Genomic DNA, 19489 nt, shown 5'->3' on the forward strand with positions numbered 1-19489 from the left:
GAAGAAGAAGAAGAAGAAGAAGAAGAAGAAGAAGAAGAAGAAGAAGAAGAAAAGAAATCAAAGATCCAAAGCACATGAAAGTTTCTTGTCTCATTTGAAAAACAAAATCCAGATTTGTTTTATTTTTAGCCTAAGTTTAGTTACTCTAGTCTTAGTTTGTGAGAGTTGATCATTTCAATTGGTTTTTATCAAACATTTAGTGAGATTTCACCAAAAATATAAACCAACCCTTACATCTTTGACCTAGTACCAAAAGCCTACCCTTGAGTGATAAACACGAATGTTCATGAGTAAAATTGGTGAGAAGTGTGGTGAAGGAGTACCACAAGTACAAGATACTAATATGGGTATTTTTCAAGCCATTCAAGGCATGATGGAAATGATGAGGGAAGATAGGCAAGAAATGAGGGTAAAACAACAAAGAGTCTTACAAGAAGATGAGGGAGTAATTGACTTAGCTGAATAAGAAAGACAAATTGGAGGAAAAAGAAACATGAGAGAAAGAGGAAGAAATAATATGCACCCTAGATGAGGAGAAAGAAGCCATGAAGATAGAGATAGTGGAGTCAAGCTCAAAATTCCACCATTTTGAGGAACTTCGGATGCGGAGACATACTTGGAATGAGAAAAGAAGATAGAACATGAGTTTGATTGCAACAAATTCAGTAAGAATAAGAAGATGAGACTTGCCATTGCCAAATTCACTAACCATGCAGGAAATTGGTATCAATATCTCAAATCCGAGAGAAGAAGGAAAGAGGAGGATCCTATTGAAACTTGGGAAGAACATAAAGAAGCCATGAGAAAGAGGTATGTTCCAAAACATTATGAAAGAGATTTGAAAACTAAATTGCAAGTTTTGAGGTAGGGAACAAATAGTGTAGCTGAATATTATCAACAAATGGAAACTTTGATAGAAAGAGCAAATATTCGAGATAAAGAAGAAGACACCATGTCTAGATTTCTTGGAGGTTTAAATCGAGAAATTGCTCATATCGTTGATAGATATCCACAACTATACTTGGAAGATATATATCATTATGAAATCAAAATTGAAGAACAATTGAAAGAAGAAAAGGAACATTCCAAGAGGTATAATTTTAAAGCTAATACCTTTTCAAATTCTAATTTTTGGAACAAGGATGGTTTTGTGAATAGGGGTGAAGCAAAAGGGAAGTTTGTGGCTCCTAAAAGAGTGGAAGCCGGGAGCACCTATAATAAAAAGAATGAAGCTTCAAAGGAGGAAAGAGAGAATTCTAGTTCCATTCAATATTGGAAGTGCAAAGAATTTGGGCACATGAGCAAAGATTGTATCAATAAAAAAGTCATGGTCATAAGAAACAGAATTATTGATTCAGAAGAAGAATCTAATGCCTTTGATGATGAGTACATTGAAGAAGGTAACTCCACATCCTTGGTTGCAAGAAGAGTACTTAATGTGCAGATCAAGGAGGAGAAAGTTGAAGATCAAAGGGCGAACTTATTTCACACAAGGTGCTTGATTAAAGTAATCCCATGTAGCTTGGTGATTGATAGTGGAAGTTGCATAAATGTAGTAAGTAGTTTTCTTGTAAAAGGACTCCATCTCACTACTCGTCCACATCCAAAACCATATAAACTTCAATGGTTAACAAACAAAAGAGAATTGAAGGTAAACTCCCAAGTTCTTATTTCTTTTACTTTGGGAAGATATAAGGATTAGATTCTTTGCGATGTAGTACCTATGCATGCGGGAGATGTGTTATTTGGTCGACCTTGGCAATATGATAGAGAAGTCACACATGATGGTTTGTTGAACAAGTACACATTTACTTTGAATGGGAAGAAGTTTACTTTGCTTCCATTATCTCCATATGAAGTACAATGCGATCAAGTGAAATTAGAAAAGAAAAGAAAAGAATTTGAGGATCAAGAGAGGAGAGAAGAAAGTAAGTTAAAGGAGAAGAGGAAAAAAAAAGGAGAAAAGTGGGGGGCAAAATGTAACACCCCGAATTTTAACTTTTTATATGATTTCAGTAATTTTGTTATTGGAGAGCATTTTTAGAATTTTGGTTTTGAAGTATAAATGCGAGGATTTAAGTGTTGTCGTGGAATTTATTAAAAAATTATTCAATTTGAAAAGTTATGGCAGGAATTAATTATTTTTAGAAAAAGGAAGGGAATTAAATAGTATAAAGTGGGTTAAGGAATGATCTAATTAGAGTTATACTATTTCCCTTTTATTATTATTATTATCATTATTTATTTTATTTTTTTTATTATCATTATTATTATTACTATTATTATTAGTATATTTTTTTTAAATAAAAAGGACCTCCCTCACCTTCTCCCTCACTCACGTGAGCACCCCCCCCCCCTCCTCGGTTTTCTTCTTCCCATCCGCCACACCCCCAGTCGCCGTGCACCTCCAACTGACCACCGTTCGTCGACCTCGAAGCGCCGCATGTCCACTTTCAACCAGTTGCACCATTGGATCCAACCCCCACATGCCACCAGTCGCCCAGCCATCGACCTCCCTCCAACTGCATTGCTCGCCATTCGTGGGTTTCGGCCGACCAGATCCTGCCAGTCAGACCACGCCGCTTGCCATCGCATCGTCCCTTTCAACCGTTTGTTCTGTCCACGAGCAACCAAAAGCTCTCCAGCTGCTGCTATGAGCCTCCGTCCAGTCGGGTCAGCTTTGATCTTTGTCGGAATCTTGGATTAAGGGTAAGTGTAAATTGTTTTGATTGGATTCCTTGAGGATTTTGAGCAGTCACTAGAGTTTGGCCTTGAATTGTTGGTACACGTCATGTTTTGGATGTAGGGAAAAATTTTAGGTTGCTGAAGTTGTCGTCCAGCCGAGTAAAGAGGTAGTCGATGAATCTTGGTGAAGAGTAAGGCTCTAAACTTATGTGGGTTGTTAAGCATGTTGTATGTTTATGAATTTCTCGATTTAAGTTTGACTAAACCATGGACTGCAGCCTAAAATAATTTGCCATGATGTTGGGTGTTAGGTTTGGATCTTGAGGTGTCCTGGTGTCTTTGTTTTGGGTGGTTTAATTTTGATCATGTGGGCTTTCGGTTTCGTTGGACAAGGAAGAGGTTGAGCTTGCTAGTTTATGAAGTTTGCGAGTAAATGTAAGTAATCTTACTATGAAATCGCTTTCGTGCCAGGCGATACATTGTAGATTTAACATTGAGGATCCTAGCTGATTTTCTTTGAATAATTTTGATTGTTTTGAGGTTGGATGGACTGCTTATGAAGGATATATGAGCATGTGGTAAAATATCGGAATATGATTACGTATGAGCTTAATTTTTATTTTTATGAGTTATATTAAATGATGATGGAGCATGACCCTTAAATTATGAGTTAAGTAGTACTCCTATTGAAGTGCCTTAAAGCTAAATGAGCATTAGACATTTGTTGACCTATATAGTTATGCAATTTATTATGAGAATGTGTGGACTATATGATATATTACGAAATCCTGAATACTGCATTGTTTACATGATTTAGTGCATGAAAGTGATGTGCTACAGTTGATTCATTTAAAACTAGATTAAATATGTATGTTGAGGTTAATTAACATGAGGTTGATGATGAGGAGATTTTAGAGGATTTATAATTAGGTGAATGTTATATGTAATATGAAGTTAGATAAAATCTTCTTTCCTTTCCAGACTATATGACTGCATGAAAGTAATGCACGTCCAAGGACCTAGTACATGAAAAAGATGTACTAGGGCTGGTGTGTATGAAGGTGATACATACCTAGAGGGTACTGGGATGTACGAAAGAGGTACATACTCAGTGGGTTATGTGTATACGAAAGAAGTGTATGCCTAACCATGTGTACGAAAGAGGTACACATCCCTACATTTATAGAGAGGATCTGGGGTGTACGAAAGAGGTACATACTCAGTGGATTATGTGTATACGAAAGAGGTTATACATAATTAGATGTACAAAAGAGGTACATACTTAGTAGGTGAGGTATATACGAAAGAGGTGTATACTTAACTAGGTGTACGAAAGAGGTACACCTTCAGTGGGTTATGTGTATACGAAAGAGGTGTATACGTAACTATGTGTACGAAAGAGGTACACATTAAGTGGGTTATGTGTATACGAAAGAGGTGTATGCATCACCATGCGTATGTAAGAGATTGTGTTTCTTTCGAGATTCACCAAAGGTTGTGGGTCCTATGGGACTTACTAGGGGTAGGGTAGAGATGCACCGGCGATGGTGTAGCGGAATTCATGATCGAGCCACTGGGACTAGTTTTTACGCTTTCGCATCATGAAATTTAGAATCCTTATTTTACCCTTAATTTCTAGTTTGACTGTTTGAAACTTATTATGAAAGATTGTTACTTTTATATTTTAATAGTCTTTACGAATTATGGGTACCCTATTATTGTTTTTAACAATTGCATTTAATAAATAACCTTTGAACTTCTCTTGTTTTAATCAGCATTTATTTCAAATAACTGAGCATCGTTTTAAATTCTTTGCATGCATTTATTTTAGTAACGGCCTTACCTAAGTCCTAGGGGGTCGAGTCGTTATACAAAAGGTGAATGAAAATCAAGAGAGAAAAAAGAGTGATTTTGAGGAAGAAAGAAAGAGTGTGAGTTTGGTTATGAGAAAGGAGGAAGAGAGGAATATGTTTTCATTCGAAGCACCAAACTTTGTACTTATGTGCAAAGGAATGTGGTTAGTAACTGAACCTAATGTGGATTGCCAAGTGCTTTTAAATCTCTTTTGCAAGAATTTAATGACATGTTTCCACATGAAGATGCACCTATGAGTCTACCTCCTTTAAGAGGAATTGAGCACAAAATTGACTTCATACCCAAGGCAACGCTTCCAAATATGGCCGGCCTACAGGACCAATCCAATCGAGGCCAAGGAAATTCAAAGGCAAGTGGAAGAACTCATGGATAAAGGTTATGTTCGAGAAAGCATGAGTCCTTGTTCGATTCCAGTCATTTTAGTGCCCAAGAAAGATGGAACGTGGAGGATGTGTGTTGATTATCGAGTCATCAACAAAATAATGGTAAAGTATCGACATCCTATTCCTAGATTGGATGACATGCTAGATGAATTACATGGTACAAACTTGTTTTCAAAGATTGATCTTAAAAGTGGTTACCATCAAATTCGAATGCATGTGGGAGATGAGTGGAAAACGGCTTCCAAAACAAAATTTGGTCTTTATGAGTGGCTTGTTATGGCATTTGGTCTTACCAATGCACCAAGTACTTTTATGAGGCTAATGAATCATGTTTTGAGAGAATACATTGGAAAATTTGTTGTGGTATACTTTGATGATATTCTTGTTTACACTAAAAATTTGAATGAATATATGTTGCATGTCAAGACAATTTTGCTTAAACTTAGAGAAGAAAAGCTTTATGCCAATTTCAAAAAGTGTAGATTTTGTCTAGACCAAGTCAATTTCTTAGGATTCATTATTGGAAAGGATGGGGTGAAAGTTGATGAAGAAAAGGTCAAGGCTATTCGAGAGTGGCCAACACCCACCAATGCAACCGAGATGAGATCTTTTCATGGTTTGGCTAGTTTTTATAGAAGGTTTATTAAGGATTTTAGTAGCATAGCCTCACCATTGAATGAACTTATTAAAAAGAATGTGAAATTTGAATGGAAAGAAAAGCAAGAAAATACGCTCAATGAATGTGATGCAAGTGGGATAGGGATTGCAGCTGTTTTGATGCAAGAAAAGAGGCCAATCATGTTCTTTAATGAGAAGCTAAATGGAGCACAACTTAGCTAACCCATATATAATAAGGAATTACATGCACTTGTAAGGGCTTTGCAAGTTTGGCAACATTACTTGGGGCCAAAAGAGTTTGTCATCTACACGGATCATGAAAGCTTAAAGCACCTCAAAAGCCAAACAAAGTTGAACAAGAGGCATGCTAAATGGGTAGAGTTCATTGAGACATTTCCATATGTCATTCATTACAAGAAAGGTAAGGATAATGTAGTGGCTGATGCATTATCAATAATGTATGCATTGTTTTCTTCCCTTAGTGCAAAAATTCTTGGTTTTAAACACATGATTGATTTGTACAAAGTAGAGACATTTAAATTTCATGATGTGTATATTCAATGTTTAGAAGGAAAAAAACGTGCATGATTCATTAGAAGAAATTCGAGCTTTAATGTCGGTTTTAAACCGATATTAAAGGGCTTTAATGTCGGTTAACAACCGACATTAAAGATAGTGTTATTAAAGCCCTTTAATGTCGGTTGCCTTTAATATCGGTTTTAAACTGACATTAAAGGGCTTCAATAACACAGCCTTCAATATCGGTTGCAACCGACATTAAAGACCTTCAATGAAATTTCCAACCGACATTAAAGACTATGTTTTTGTTTTTTTAATTCTTAACTGACATTGAAGCTCGAATCTGTCCGTTTTTTTTAATTTTCGTTGTTGAATCCATTTTTTTGGTCAAAAAGTATAACATGACACATCATCATCGAACGCTGTGGCTATGACATATTATTCATGTATGAATTGTAAATCTATTACATTTAATCCATAAATTCTGCTATAAAATTATAATTTAAAAGGCCGTACAATAATTCAGGCCTTGAAAACACAAATTACAAGTAATACAAACATTATGATTTTACAAACACTATGAGTTTACTGTCCCTCTCCACTTGGTAAGTATGGATCCCTTCATAATTCTTCTTGAACGTAACAGATCCCTCCAGCTTCAGCAGTGTCTAGTTATAGGCATCTTTGTCTTACCACTGTTGTTCAAAGGATCACAAACAAAAAAGGTTTAAGACAAAGGATTGAAAGTGAAAATATGATCAGAATTCATATTCAACTAACCGTGTTTATTGGGAATGTGCATAAATGGTACATTCAAGGTAAAATTCTTGTAGTGAATGTGTTGGATCTAGGGTTCCCCAAGAAAAAGCATAAAGAGGTTGCAATACCAAATCTCTACTCCTTTGTTGCACCTGCAAAAGAAGAAAACTCAAAATCTTTACTCCTTTTTCAAGAATCTTCTTTTTCAAAATTTTCGACAGCATAACGATGCTACCACAACAAAACAAAAAATTTACCTTGAACCTGTTCAAAGAAACACACTCCCAAAAATATTTCACAACTACTTGTTCTCAATAGAACTATCAGAATTCCCAAAAAATTAATATTCAAGAACACATACATCAATAAGCAAATTTAGCTCACAATGTACTTAAAATCTCAAAAGTTGTAACAAAAACTACCATAGTGCATGAATAACCCACAAACTACCATAATGCAATTCACAAAATCAAGTACCTTGAATCAAAAACTACAAATAAATAGTACCCATGAGTAATAAACGGGTGTTACATTCTAATCCAATATGGTCCAAAGAGAAATAAGCACACTATAACTTCTCAAACAAGAATTTTCATATCATTAGAGTCACTTGAAAAAGCTTAGAAACTGTGCTTAAAACTGCAAGCATTCAAAAATGCACTTACCAGGAACAATTTTTACGTGAATTCCTTGCTGTTGCAAGAAATCCATCTCCTCCCCACCACTTCCAAACACCTAAAAAACACACAAACAACACCATTAAAGTATATGGTAGAGGAAGAGATTGATTGAATACAAATGTGAGGCAACTTCAATCAACATGAAGGCTTGAATTGTTATTGCATGTTATCCATTTGAATCTTTTATTAAAGTTGGCTCCCCTTCCATAAACCGAAATGTAAGCATGAGAAAAAAAAACTACACCACCAAGGAAGAAAATGATATTGCTTCTTCGAATGCCACCAAAAAAAGTTAAAATAGCAAACAGAACAAGCAAATGGATAGGAAAAGACATAAGATCAGAGTGTACACAACAAGACATTTACATAAACACCTATTTCCACTTTTGTCTTTACATATATCCAAAGGGCTAACTAAGAATGGTTCTAATATAAAAACATATAAGCCAGCAAAATGAGAGTTAGATAAGAGCAAGTTTGAATTGAAAAACTAGTAGAGAAATTTAGTAAACAACAGAAGAAATAACAGAAGATACAAACTGAGTGACAGTTTAAAAACAAAGACGTAAAGTCCAAAATTCTTGTAGTGTTTGATCCTGTAAGCATATCATTTTGTTTCAACTAAGTATAATAGATATTCTATTGCTGAAATCTCGACACTTACATATTATACAATGCATGTATAAGAACCATTCAATGGAGAGATTAGCTTAGAGACTTTAAAACAACACAATCAATATAATCCTAAAGTTATTGTCCCCTTCACGTACTACCAAACTTCTCCTGAACTGTGACTTCCTGCAAAGACAAATTAACAGCTAAAGTAGGGCCTTCATAAAGTGCAATAAGAAAATATACAAGAACGTCCCAAAAGTTTTGATTATCCACCACATCATTACCAAGATCCGAACTACGAAAAACTATGGCACATGTGACAGCTAAAGCAGGGACTCTTAAAATAATTGCACATAACAACAAATGCAAAAGCACATGTAACTAAAAGGATAATAGGAATTAATGCCATCAGTTGTACATGAAGCATATCTAGATACAAGTATTTATAAGATCATTTTTTTACCACTTAATCCTTACATGAATCCCTCCCAAAACCACTAAAGAATGTATACTTTCCCCTCCAATAAGCAAACATACCAAGTAGCTTATCAATATTACACAACACAAATAATAATAAATAAACAACTATCAAAGTAAAAAATTGGCATTGATAGCATCAGAAACAAGTGATGTGTGCCCTAAATATTTTAACACCCCAATCTCAGCACCTTCGAATTAATTTAATGGCGCATGGGTTGTGATTGTGAATGATATTCTATGGATGAATTTGTTATGCCCTCTATCCAGAACTTCCTTGTACTCGTGCGAGCAATATCATATGAGAGTGTATGAACAAACAAATATAAGTTGCATTAATATAAACAATTTATAAATAACGAAAGAAATGAACTCAACCCATAAATAACTACCATAGTTGGACAATCGTCATTGAAATGATCCCAAGTTTCAATGCTAAACTAAGGAACATTACCATATTTTAACCTACAACTAACTTTATAACTCTTATGTTTTAAAAAAAAATTGGCAACAAAGGATGCCTAAGAAGTTCCACTACCATAAACAACTCAATGGAAGTCATAAAAAACTAAGCTTGAAGAGGACAAAAAGAGCTTGCAAGAAAATGGTTTTATATTACTAAGAGCACAAATAGAGAGAAGTGTAGAGTGCAAAATTTAACACCGCTAACTATGAATTACTAATCCAGACCAAACTTCACAGGCTAAAACACATTATTAGCATGTGATCTTAAGAAAATTAATAGTTACTTTCCCATTGTTCCTCCAGAACTACTTCATGCTTGTAAACTGGTTGTGCTGCCCATGCAAAGTATCCATTAGCCATACGAAGTTGAAGATTAAAATGCCATCTAAAGTAAATATGCTTAAAAACAAAGCTTCACCAGACAAATACTTTAACTAAACAAAGTCTGGCACATAAAAAACATGAATTTAAAGAAACCTGTGTACCACCTTCAGTAAACCTAAACTTATCTTTGTCTCTGGTAATCCAGTTATTCGTATAGTGGGCAAATGAGCAGGTCACTAGTGCGAGGTCTTCTTTAACCTCTAGCCGACTACAGCCCCCATTTTCCCCTCAATTTCTGATTGTTGTCCAATAATAATACTAGCTTTAATTTCTTCAAATTTTAGCAATTTCATTTCAGTTTTCGGTTTTCACATATATTACTTCAAATTAACCTCTAAACTAACTAACCTCAAGTTTTGAAGCTTTTAAAAACCACTCAAGAGCTCCAAATCAGCTTCAACAACTCAAGATCCTCTGTTTTTACAGGATTTTTTGCTGACTTATGAAATTGATCGAAATTTTTAACTTCCCGAGCTCCAATCAATTCACCAGCCCTCTCTTCTAGCTTACTCGTTCTTCTGCAGTTTTACGAAAAATCTCATGAATTGCCTCTCATTTCTTCCATGTCCTAAAAGCACAATACCACACTAACCAATAAGAATTTTACAACATCAACACTAAAAACGATCTTGAAGCACTCCTATAAAAAAGGAAAGGAATAGAAAAAGAAGAAAGACGGGAGCAAATGATAATCCAATCTCTTCATGTTCTCTTTCGTTGACCTCATATGAGGATTTCATTCTTTGTGAAGTAGCCGCAACTACATCTTTTGGAGTTGTTTTTGTCTGTTTGCAAAATAGGAGGGAAATAAACAAAATGTGAATCAAAAAATGAAACAAGATTGTTGAATCTACATACCAGTTCAAGGCTGGAAAAGCGATTCTCAACTTCATCCACAAGCTTGCTTAGCAATGATTCCACAAACTACAAGAAGATAGAGGAACATAGTTTAGAAAAAGTTGTGGATCGTCCATTTTATACAAAATAGAACAATCAACTACACATGCTCTTATAACAGCAGGAACAATTGCCATTGATGATAGCTTAGTATTTGTGTGTGTGGGTGGGAGCAGAGAAGCTAAGAAATACTCTCAAGGTAAGGAACCATGTTCAAATAACTCCTTACAATCTGTGGAATAAAGCCTCTAATTCATTAACAATATCCATTTATCTTGATGTAAAGCTACCACCGAGCACATCAATATATTCTATGAAGAAAGCTACTCAAACAAAGTTACTCAGAAAGCAAGAACATATTCAGTCATCACCATTGGGATTTCTTCAGGCCTTTTATCCGTCAAAAGTGCACGAATGAGCGAGGTGCAAGAACTATTCTGCTACAATGAATAATTGACAAGAAATAATGTAGAGTTTAAAAAAGGTTCCTCACAATAACATGGAAGCAAGCATCATTGAAAAAATTCAATACTTAGAGTTTCATTCTAAAAAAAAAAAAAGAAGAAAAAAAAACCAATACTTACAGAGAAAGGGTGTGGTTGTCTATACTTACGGAAACAAAATTCACCTTCGAAAGCACGCACACGTTTGAGAACAAGCAAATACCAAACCCAAAGAACACTTATCCATGGACAATTATTCCTAGTGGCCCTGGAGTATACGTTCCTCACAATAACATGGAAGCAAGCATCATTGATTAGCACAAAAGAAAAAGAAAACCCATTAAAAAATATTAAAAGAAATTGAACTTAGTTCTAAACTTAGCATCAGATTCTCGTTGTTTCGGGTGTAAATTTCAACTTATTCACATTGCTACTGCTTCATAACTAAAGAACATTCAAACTACACAGAAGAAAAATCGAATCAGAAGACCTTTGATTAGATCAGAAAAATAGACAACAGGATCGGAAAAGCCCATAACTAAAAAACATAATATACTCACTCATATTTTCTAGCAAGAATTTGCAACACAGATAAAACCCCATAAACGTCTAAAGCTTGTAAATTTTCTTTCACCCAATCAAGAAAACACGACCATTGCTCTGAATAATTAGCATGAATGATATACTTTAAGACCTCCCCAAGTTGTACCCTGCATATGCACGATGTTGAAGCAACAGAAAGAATTCAGATCCACAAATGTCATAGTCAATTATTTTTGGAAGTTACCAAATTTAAAAATATTGTTCATAGAACAATGAGTTTCTCAAACTTCTATTATACCCAAAATATTCAAAAAGGCAGTCTTCAACCACTATTTTACATCATACATAAATCGACAACAGACACTTACCTCAACAAAGATGGAACTTGTGACAAGAATGGAAGAATGTTCTTCTGAACCGCATCTTTATCACTTTCAGAAATCTTCTGTTGTTCATCTACATCATTTCAACAAGAACAATTAAGCCACCAAAACTAGCCAACGATTCCAATAACAATTCAACAAACATATCTAGTACCTAGGTCAACAGGGGACCAGTTCTTAGCAATGTAATTCTTAAAATGAATGCTATCAACCTAACGAACAGCTAAGTTACAACAGAAGAAAAATTGGATCGGAAGACCCAAGAGTAGATCCAACGTCAGTGACCCACCTCCACGACCGGAACAAGCTAGACGGACAACAAGTTGACCCACTAGAATCTACAGATCCAAGGAGAAGAGAGAACTCCACCACTGATAGAATCTACGACGGCGAACTCCACTACGCCGATGATGACCCACAAACGCTCGTGACCCAAATCTATAGATCCAACCAATGCCGGTGACAGAGACCACGGCAATGACTGGACAACGTTGTTGAAGACGACAGAGACCCACTACAACGGCCATGGAAATGATCGAACAACACCCACAACAACGATCGGAACAACGAAAACTTTGGTGATTGGAACAACCAAGGAGAAGAGAGTGTTTGGTAAGAGAGAGTGAAAGGAGAAAGAAGGTTTGGTTAAAATGAAATAGATATTTTTTAATAAAGTAAACAAAAAAATACATTTAGACCTTTAATGTTAGTTTTAAATCGACATTGTAGCCTATTTTCAATGTCGGTTTAAAATCGACATTAAAGATTTGTTTTTTATTTTTTTAAAAATAGACATTATACATCTGGTTTCAGTTTTTCCAACCGACATTAAAGCCCAAATTTCTTGTAGTGATTATATTGTGTTTGATGAAATGCTTTTTAGGAATGGAAAACTTTGTATTCCTAAGTGTTCCATTCGAGAGTTGCTTGTGAAGGAAGCTCATGGGGGAGGATTAATGGGGCATTTTGGGGAATTTAAAACATATAACATGTTGGCTGAACATTTTTATTGGTTGAAAATGAGAAAGGATTTGAATAAAGTATGCAAACAATGTTTCAAATGTAAGGAGGTGAAGTTTAAGACACAACCACATGGTCTTTACACACATTTAGATGTTTCTAGTGAACCTTGGGTTGACATTAGCATGAATTTTATTTTAGAACTACCAAAGACTAGCAGACATCACGATAGCATTTTTGTGGTAGTGATAGGTTTAGTAAAATGACACATTTCATACCATGTAATAAAACAGATGATGCTACTAACATAGCTAATCTTTTCTTTAGGAAAGTGGTTAGATTGCATGGAATTCCTAAGACCATTGTTAATGATAGAGATGCAAAATTTTTAAGTCATTTTTGAAAAGTTTTGTGGGGTAAATTGGGAACTAAGCTTTTGTTTTCAACAACTTGTCACCCACAAACTGATGGACAAACTGAGATGGTTAATAGAACATTGGGAACTTTGCTTAGGTCATTAATGACTAAAAATCTCAAGTCTTGGGAGGATACTCTACCTTTTGTAGAGTTTGCTTACAATAGAGTAGTACATAGTACCACTCATTGTTCACCTTTTGAGGTTGTGTATGGCTTTAATCCATTAACTCTGTTAGATTTGTCACTCTTGCCACCTAATATGTTTACTAGTGATGCAGCTGTATCAAGAGCAGAATACATCAAAAATTTGCATAAAGAAGTCAAAGAAAGGATTGAAAAGAAGAATACAAAGCTTGTCAATAGCAAGAACCAAGGGAGAAAGAAAGTAATTTTTAAACCCGGTGATTGGGTTTGGGTTCATCTACGAAAGGAAAAGTTTCCAGATCAAAAGATGTCTAAACTTCAACCAAGAGGAGATGGTCCATTTCAAGTGATAGAGCGAATCAATGATAATGCTTACAAATTTGATCTTCGAGGTGAGTACGACGTAAGTTCTACTTTCAATGTGGCTGATTTGACTTCTTTTGACGTAGGGAATGAACCTTGATTTGAGGACAAATCCTTTTAAAGAAAGGGGAAATGATGTGAATTCAACCATTGAACCATTGCATGTACCTAAAGAACCAATTAGAAGAAGCAAGGCAAAGAAGATTCAAGAGGCATTCACACTACATCTTCAAAAACTAGCAAATTCACAAGAACCGATAAATAATTTTGAGACCTAAGTTTTATATAATGTTAGTTCAATGAGTCAAGAGATGGTATGAAGATTACATGGAAAAAGTCCTATAGTTTGAAAGATGACACAGTGGTAAAAGTAAGTGTGCAGATTTTATGAAGAAAATGCTGTCAAGTGTGCACTGCATGGGAAAATGTGATGTCAAACCTTGTCAAACATGCATATTTACTTTACGCACTAAAAACTTGATGTGCGGAAATTGGAAGTCAATTTTACTCGACAACCAAATCCCATGGACGCATTATACGATGCATGTTCCTAAGATATGCTTTGATAGTCATGCGTCGAATGGTCATACGTTGGAATGAAAATGTGCCAACAATGTATGCGATGACCATGCATCCTGCCACAAGTTTTCTTGCGTTCACGCCAAGTATAACATGAACACAAGTTTCTCAGGTAATCCGATGTTGAACACAGAGACTTGTACTATATGTTTGCGGTGATTGTGCATGCGGTGATATAAATAAAAAAATGGAGGGGTTGTTGTTAAATTAATCTTACTCCTACTCTTATCTATCAGACAACGCAATGAGAATATGCATGAGAGGTAGAGATGCGACAAACCTTGACATGAATTAAATGAATGGGAAAATGGATAAAATGCGGAGATGTTTTCATTGCAACCCTTAAGAGTGAACAACGCATAAAGACAATTGCATACATAATACAAGACAATTGCATAAACAAGACATATGGACGAATGAATAACGCATATGGACGAATGAACAGCCCTTAAGAGTGAACAACACATATGGACGAATGAAGCATACATAATACAAGACAATTGCATAAACTTCGCTGAACTACAGTTGTTACTATCCCTAGTGAAGAACGCATACCTCACTTAATGCGTCCAACCACTTACCCTTCCGAGCAGTTGATTGTTGCTGACTTTACTCATGGACAAGCAATGCGTTAGCCCATAGACAGACGTTGCAGCAGCTTCACACAAGAAAATAAGATTACTCACATATTCGCGCAACACACACCTCTCGGTGGGTTGCTCATGCTTCATATCCCTAATCCACATGACTAAGTATGCAATACCCAAGCAACTCCACTAAGTGTTGCAATGAAAGTAAGGATGCTAAGCAAGAAGATAGAGATAAAGTCGAAGGAATAGAGAAATGCATTGAAAACAGATTGTATTAATTCCTTAATTCAAAATGTCATACAATACAATTTAGGAAAAGAAAAGGAAAAAAAAGGACCGGCTAGAAGCAAAACTTTGCTTCTAGCGGATGCGCGTCAAGGCTGCCGGTGGTGCCATAGATGGGTGGAGAAGCTGACTCTCTCGAGATCTAGCTTCAGTCGAAGGCTCCGGTCGTCACTCAAAATGGATGAAGGAGGTGAAGAACTCTCAATCTTCTCACGTATTTTGTCTGGATCACGGGGAAAGTTCCCGATTCACAAGGATCTTCCCCTGGATAATTGGAATTATGCTCATCAGCTTCTATTTATAGAGTTTGGATCGCCCATAGCATTAATCGGACTGCTCTGAGTCTGACATTCGACGCGTTCGTCCTTCCTGAACCTCTGCCATTAACGACGTGGTAGGTGAAATGTCAACATCAACTTTGGATATTCTCGAGGTAGATGCGTTGATGCGTTCATTCCACCTACCTTGCGTTGATCCCATTAGAATGCGTTGTCGCGTAGCCGCAATCATTCAATGGACACATTCGCTTAACGTTGCAACTCTATATGATGACTGCAATTGCCTGACGAGTGCAACTCCCATGCGATGGATGCATACGACTGATTACTGCAACATCCATGCGTTGATCGATGCGTTTGCCAGCAATGGAGTGTTTCTCCGCATGCAGTCGTCTATGCGATTGTCCGGTTTCCGTGTTTGCGTTCATTTCTTGCAGTAGCTACAAAGATAGAACATTGAACACATAATTAACGCAAAATAACGGGTTAGCTGAGATTCGACATGCTGATCAGCGCAAGCTCTTTTTCTCGTGAATTCCTAGCACGATCGACGCAATTTCTGCCTAACAACCTTCATAATTCTAAGTAAAAGGCCTAAGATGACATGCATTTCTACATGTCATCACCTTCTATAGGAGATATTTAAGGCAATTTGAAGACTTTCTACATTCCTAGTTTTGCATTTTGACTTATAATTTAGTATGCAATTTAGTTTCAAGTTTCTAGATGTTATTTACTAAAATTTGCAATTAATTGTATTTGATGACTTTTGAGTTTCTTGGTCTATCCACGACCATTTGGCCTATAAAATGGTTTGTATTGTTCTTCAAAACTCAGATTATTCATAGTAAGAAGCTTGTGCTTATTCAACCCTTTGGTGTTGTCTTTTTCTTTCAAATCTTGCTTTAGATTTGATATTTAAATCAATTCATTGGATTAGTCTTGATCAAGCTAATTTTGGAGTGAGTTGTCTTAGGATCTAAGAGTGAACATCATAGATTCTGAATTCGATCTATGTAGCTTTCTTTGTGAGTGTTTGCAAAGATCCTAGAAGAACCTCTAGCTTTTCATCCAACAACAATCGCGGGCGCTTATCACGTAGTGTCATGAGGATAAGGTATCCAGCCTTATCCATCTACTACAGACCATTTAGGTTATCACTTAAACATGATCTACCCATATGTCTCTACATACATGTTTAAGCTACAAGATAACTTTGGATGTTAGTTTATTGGTTTGTGGTTAATGCAACTAATTTTGAAATAAAACATCATATATTTCATTACATAAATAAAATTTTTGTACAATATAATTACAAACTATAGAACCCTACGAGATTTAGGACATCAACTCCAACGGTTATTTGATCAATTGTGGACCTCACACAGTTATTGATTGTAAAACACCTCACGAGGTGTGGTCTAGTAAACCTTCAGCTTATTCTTTATTAAGAGTTTTTGGTTGTACTGTCTACTATCATGTTAATGAAGGTAAATTAGATCCGAGAGCTAAAAATGGTATATTTGTGGGTTTTAGGGACGAAGTTAAGGGATATAGAGTCTGGTCACCTTTTGAGAATAGAGTTATACTTAGTAGAAATGTGATATTTTATGAAAATTCTATGCTTAACTCAACCGTGAAGCCTTTTGTGATGTCTACTAATGTGGGAGAAAGTAGTAATCTTGATAAACAGGTGGAGATGCAATTCACTTTAGCTATGAATGAATTACAACATCAAGGTGGAGAAGATCAACATATTACTATAGAAACTAATGTACAACTAGAAACTAATGTGCCTGAAACATCAGAAGTTGTTTTGCCTGAGAATTCTAGCTCACAAATAGATCAACCGAGTATAGCTCGTGACAGAACTAGAAGAGTTGGTGTTGGACCTCCTGTGAGGTATGGTTTTGATGATATGGTTACTTTTGTGCTGCAAGTTGCTGAAGAGGTGGATCCTCATGAGCCATCCACCTACAGAGAAGTTGTGTCATGTAGTGAGTCTGCTCAATGGCTTGCTACTATGGAGGATGAGATGTAATCTCTTGAGAAAAATTAGACTTTAGTTAAATGGCTTAAGGAGAGAAAAATTGTTACTTGTAAATGGGTATTCAAGAAAAATAAGGGAATATTACCTTTAGAGCGTATTAAATATGAAGCTCGAGTTGTTGCTAGAGGGTTTATACAGAGGGAAGGAGTTGATTATAATGAGATCTTCTTACCAGTAGTCAGACATACTTCTATCAGGATGTTACTAGCTATAGTAGCACATCAGAATTTAGAACTTGAGCAACTAGATGTGAAGACAACTTTCTTACATGGAAAGTTGGAGGAAGAGATTTATATGACCCAGCCAGATGGGTTCCAGTGTCCAAGTAAAGAAGATTATGTTTGTATGTTGAAGAAATCTTTGTATGAGTTAAAGCAGTCTCTAAGGCAATGATACAAACGATTTGACAACTATATGGTTGGACTTGGCTATAACAAGAGTCCGTGTGATTGTTGTGTATATCACAACAAAGCTAATGATGGTTCGATGATTTATCTACTTTTATATGTAGATGATATGCTCGTAGTTGCAAAGTCCAAGTATTATATTCGAAAATTGAAGAATTTTCTCAGTGCCGAGTTTGATATGAAGGATTTGGGTGCTACTCAGAAAATTTTGGGTATGGAGATTTATAGGGACAGAGATAAGAATAAACTATTCTTATCGCAAAAAAGCTATATTTAGAAAATATTGTCCAAGTTTGGTTTGTCATCAACTAAGCCTATAAATACTCCTAGTGTTGCAAATTCTCGTTTGTCATCTGTGCTTTCACCACAATTTGAAGCTGAGAAGGAGTATATGTCTCCAGTTCCTTATGCTAGTGCAGTGGGAAGTTTGATGTATGTTATGATCTGTACTAGGCCAGATCTTGCCCATGCTGTTAGTTTTGTCAGTAGGTTCATGAGTCAACCTGAGAAAGAGCATTGGCAAGTTGTTAAAAGAATTTTTTGTTACCTTAGAGGTACATCTAATGTTGGTCTCATTTATGGGAATAACATAAAGTGTTTGGTGATCAGTTTTTCTGATTCTAATTATGCTGGAGATGTTGATAGTAGGAGGTCTATGATTGGCTATGTGTTCACTCTGGGTGGTTCTATTGTTAGTTGGAAGGCAATCTTACAGCCTACAGTTACTTTGTCTACTACTAGAGTAGAGTACATGGCCTTGACAGAAGTTGCTAAAGAGGGAATATGGCTGAGGGGATTAGTTGGTGCTCTTGGTTTGCATCATGACCAAGCTATTATATATTGTGATAGTTTAAGTGTAATATGCATAGCCGAGGATCAAGTTCATCATGAGAGAGCTAAGCACATCGATGTAAGATATCACTTCTTAAGAGGTGAGTAGAGAGTTAAAGCGATGAAAATTGATACTGCCTATAACCCTACTGATATGTTTACCAAACCGGTTCCACAAGGCAAGTTGCAACATTGTTTGGACTTGTTGAATGTTTTGAATTGTTAGTGTCCCCTTTGTAGGACATATTGAGGCAAAAGGGAGAAGTTCGGGTACGTCTGACAATGTTGATTTATGTTGCATCTGTTACATCTGTTATCTGAGAGAGAATTCAAGTCAAGGTAGAGATTTGTTGGAATGCCTTGAATTTGTTTGTTAGTGTTTCGAACAACCAAGTACAGAGGTCTCACTGGGTTAACAAACCTTGTGTTCATTCTATTTATGTTTTACGCTTGTCTTTTTGGTTGTTCTTGAGTTTGCAGATACGTTATGTGTGACATCACATAGTGAGTGGTTGAGCATCTTATTTTCATCTGTAATTAGTTTTATTAAATTTGATAAAAAGATAAAAAAAAAAATGACTTTGCAGCGTCGAGACGCTAGAGCGAACATTAAGACACCATTCATGAAAAGTTAAGGAAAGCCAACCTCGATTTTCTATTGGAATGCCTTGAATTTGTTTGTTGGCGCTTGGAACAATCAAGTACAGGGCTATTCGGAATTCTTATTTAGTACATTTATTTATTTGTAGTTATTTACGATTATGACCCTAGGGTTTAGAGTAGTGCGCTATATAAACTCTCTAACCTAGAGGCGCCGTTTTGTGTATTCAAAAAGCATTCTCTCTAATAATATGTTCTC

The 19489-nt window shown here is 35.9% G+C and overlaps 1 long non-coding RNA gene and 1 pseudogene across 1 annotated transcript; one reads left to right on the forward strand and one right to left on the reverse strand.

The window, feature by feature from the left end:
- The first annotated feature begins 901 nt into the window (after positions 1 to 901).
- On the forward strand, positions 902 to 18951 carry LOC150035038 (uncharacterized; annotated as a pseudogene).
- On the reverse strand, positions 10003 to 10783 carry LOC120082063 (uncharacterized). The gene is made up of 4 exons (XR_005483031.2): positions 10729 to 10783; positions 10319 to 10384; positions 10183 to 10245; positions 10003 to 10028 (listed from the first exon to the last, which is right to left on the reverse strand). It is a non-coding gene; the product is annotated as an uncharacterized LOC120082063 (long non-coding RNA).
- Positions 18952 to 19489: the final 538 nt, after the last annotated feature.

This window comes from Benincasa hispida, chromosome 7 (assembly GCF_027475165.1).
Source record: "Benincasa hispida cultivar pf3 chromosome 7, pf3_genome.v1.1, whole genome shotgun sequence".
NCBI classification, from domain to species: Eukaryota; Viridiplantae; Streptophyta; class Magnoliopsida; order Cucurbitales; family Cucurbitaceae; genus Benincasa; species Benincasa hispida.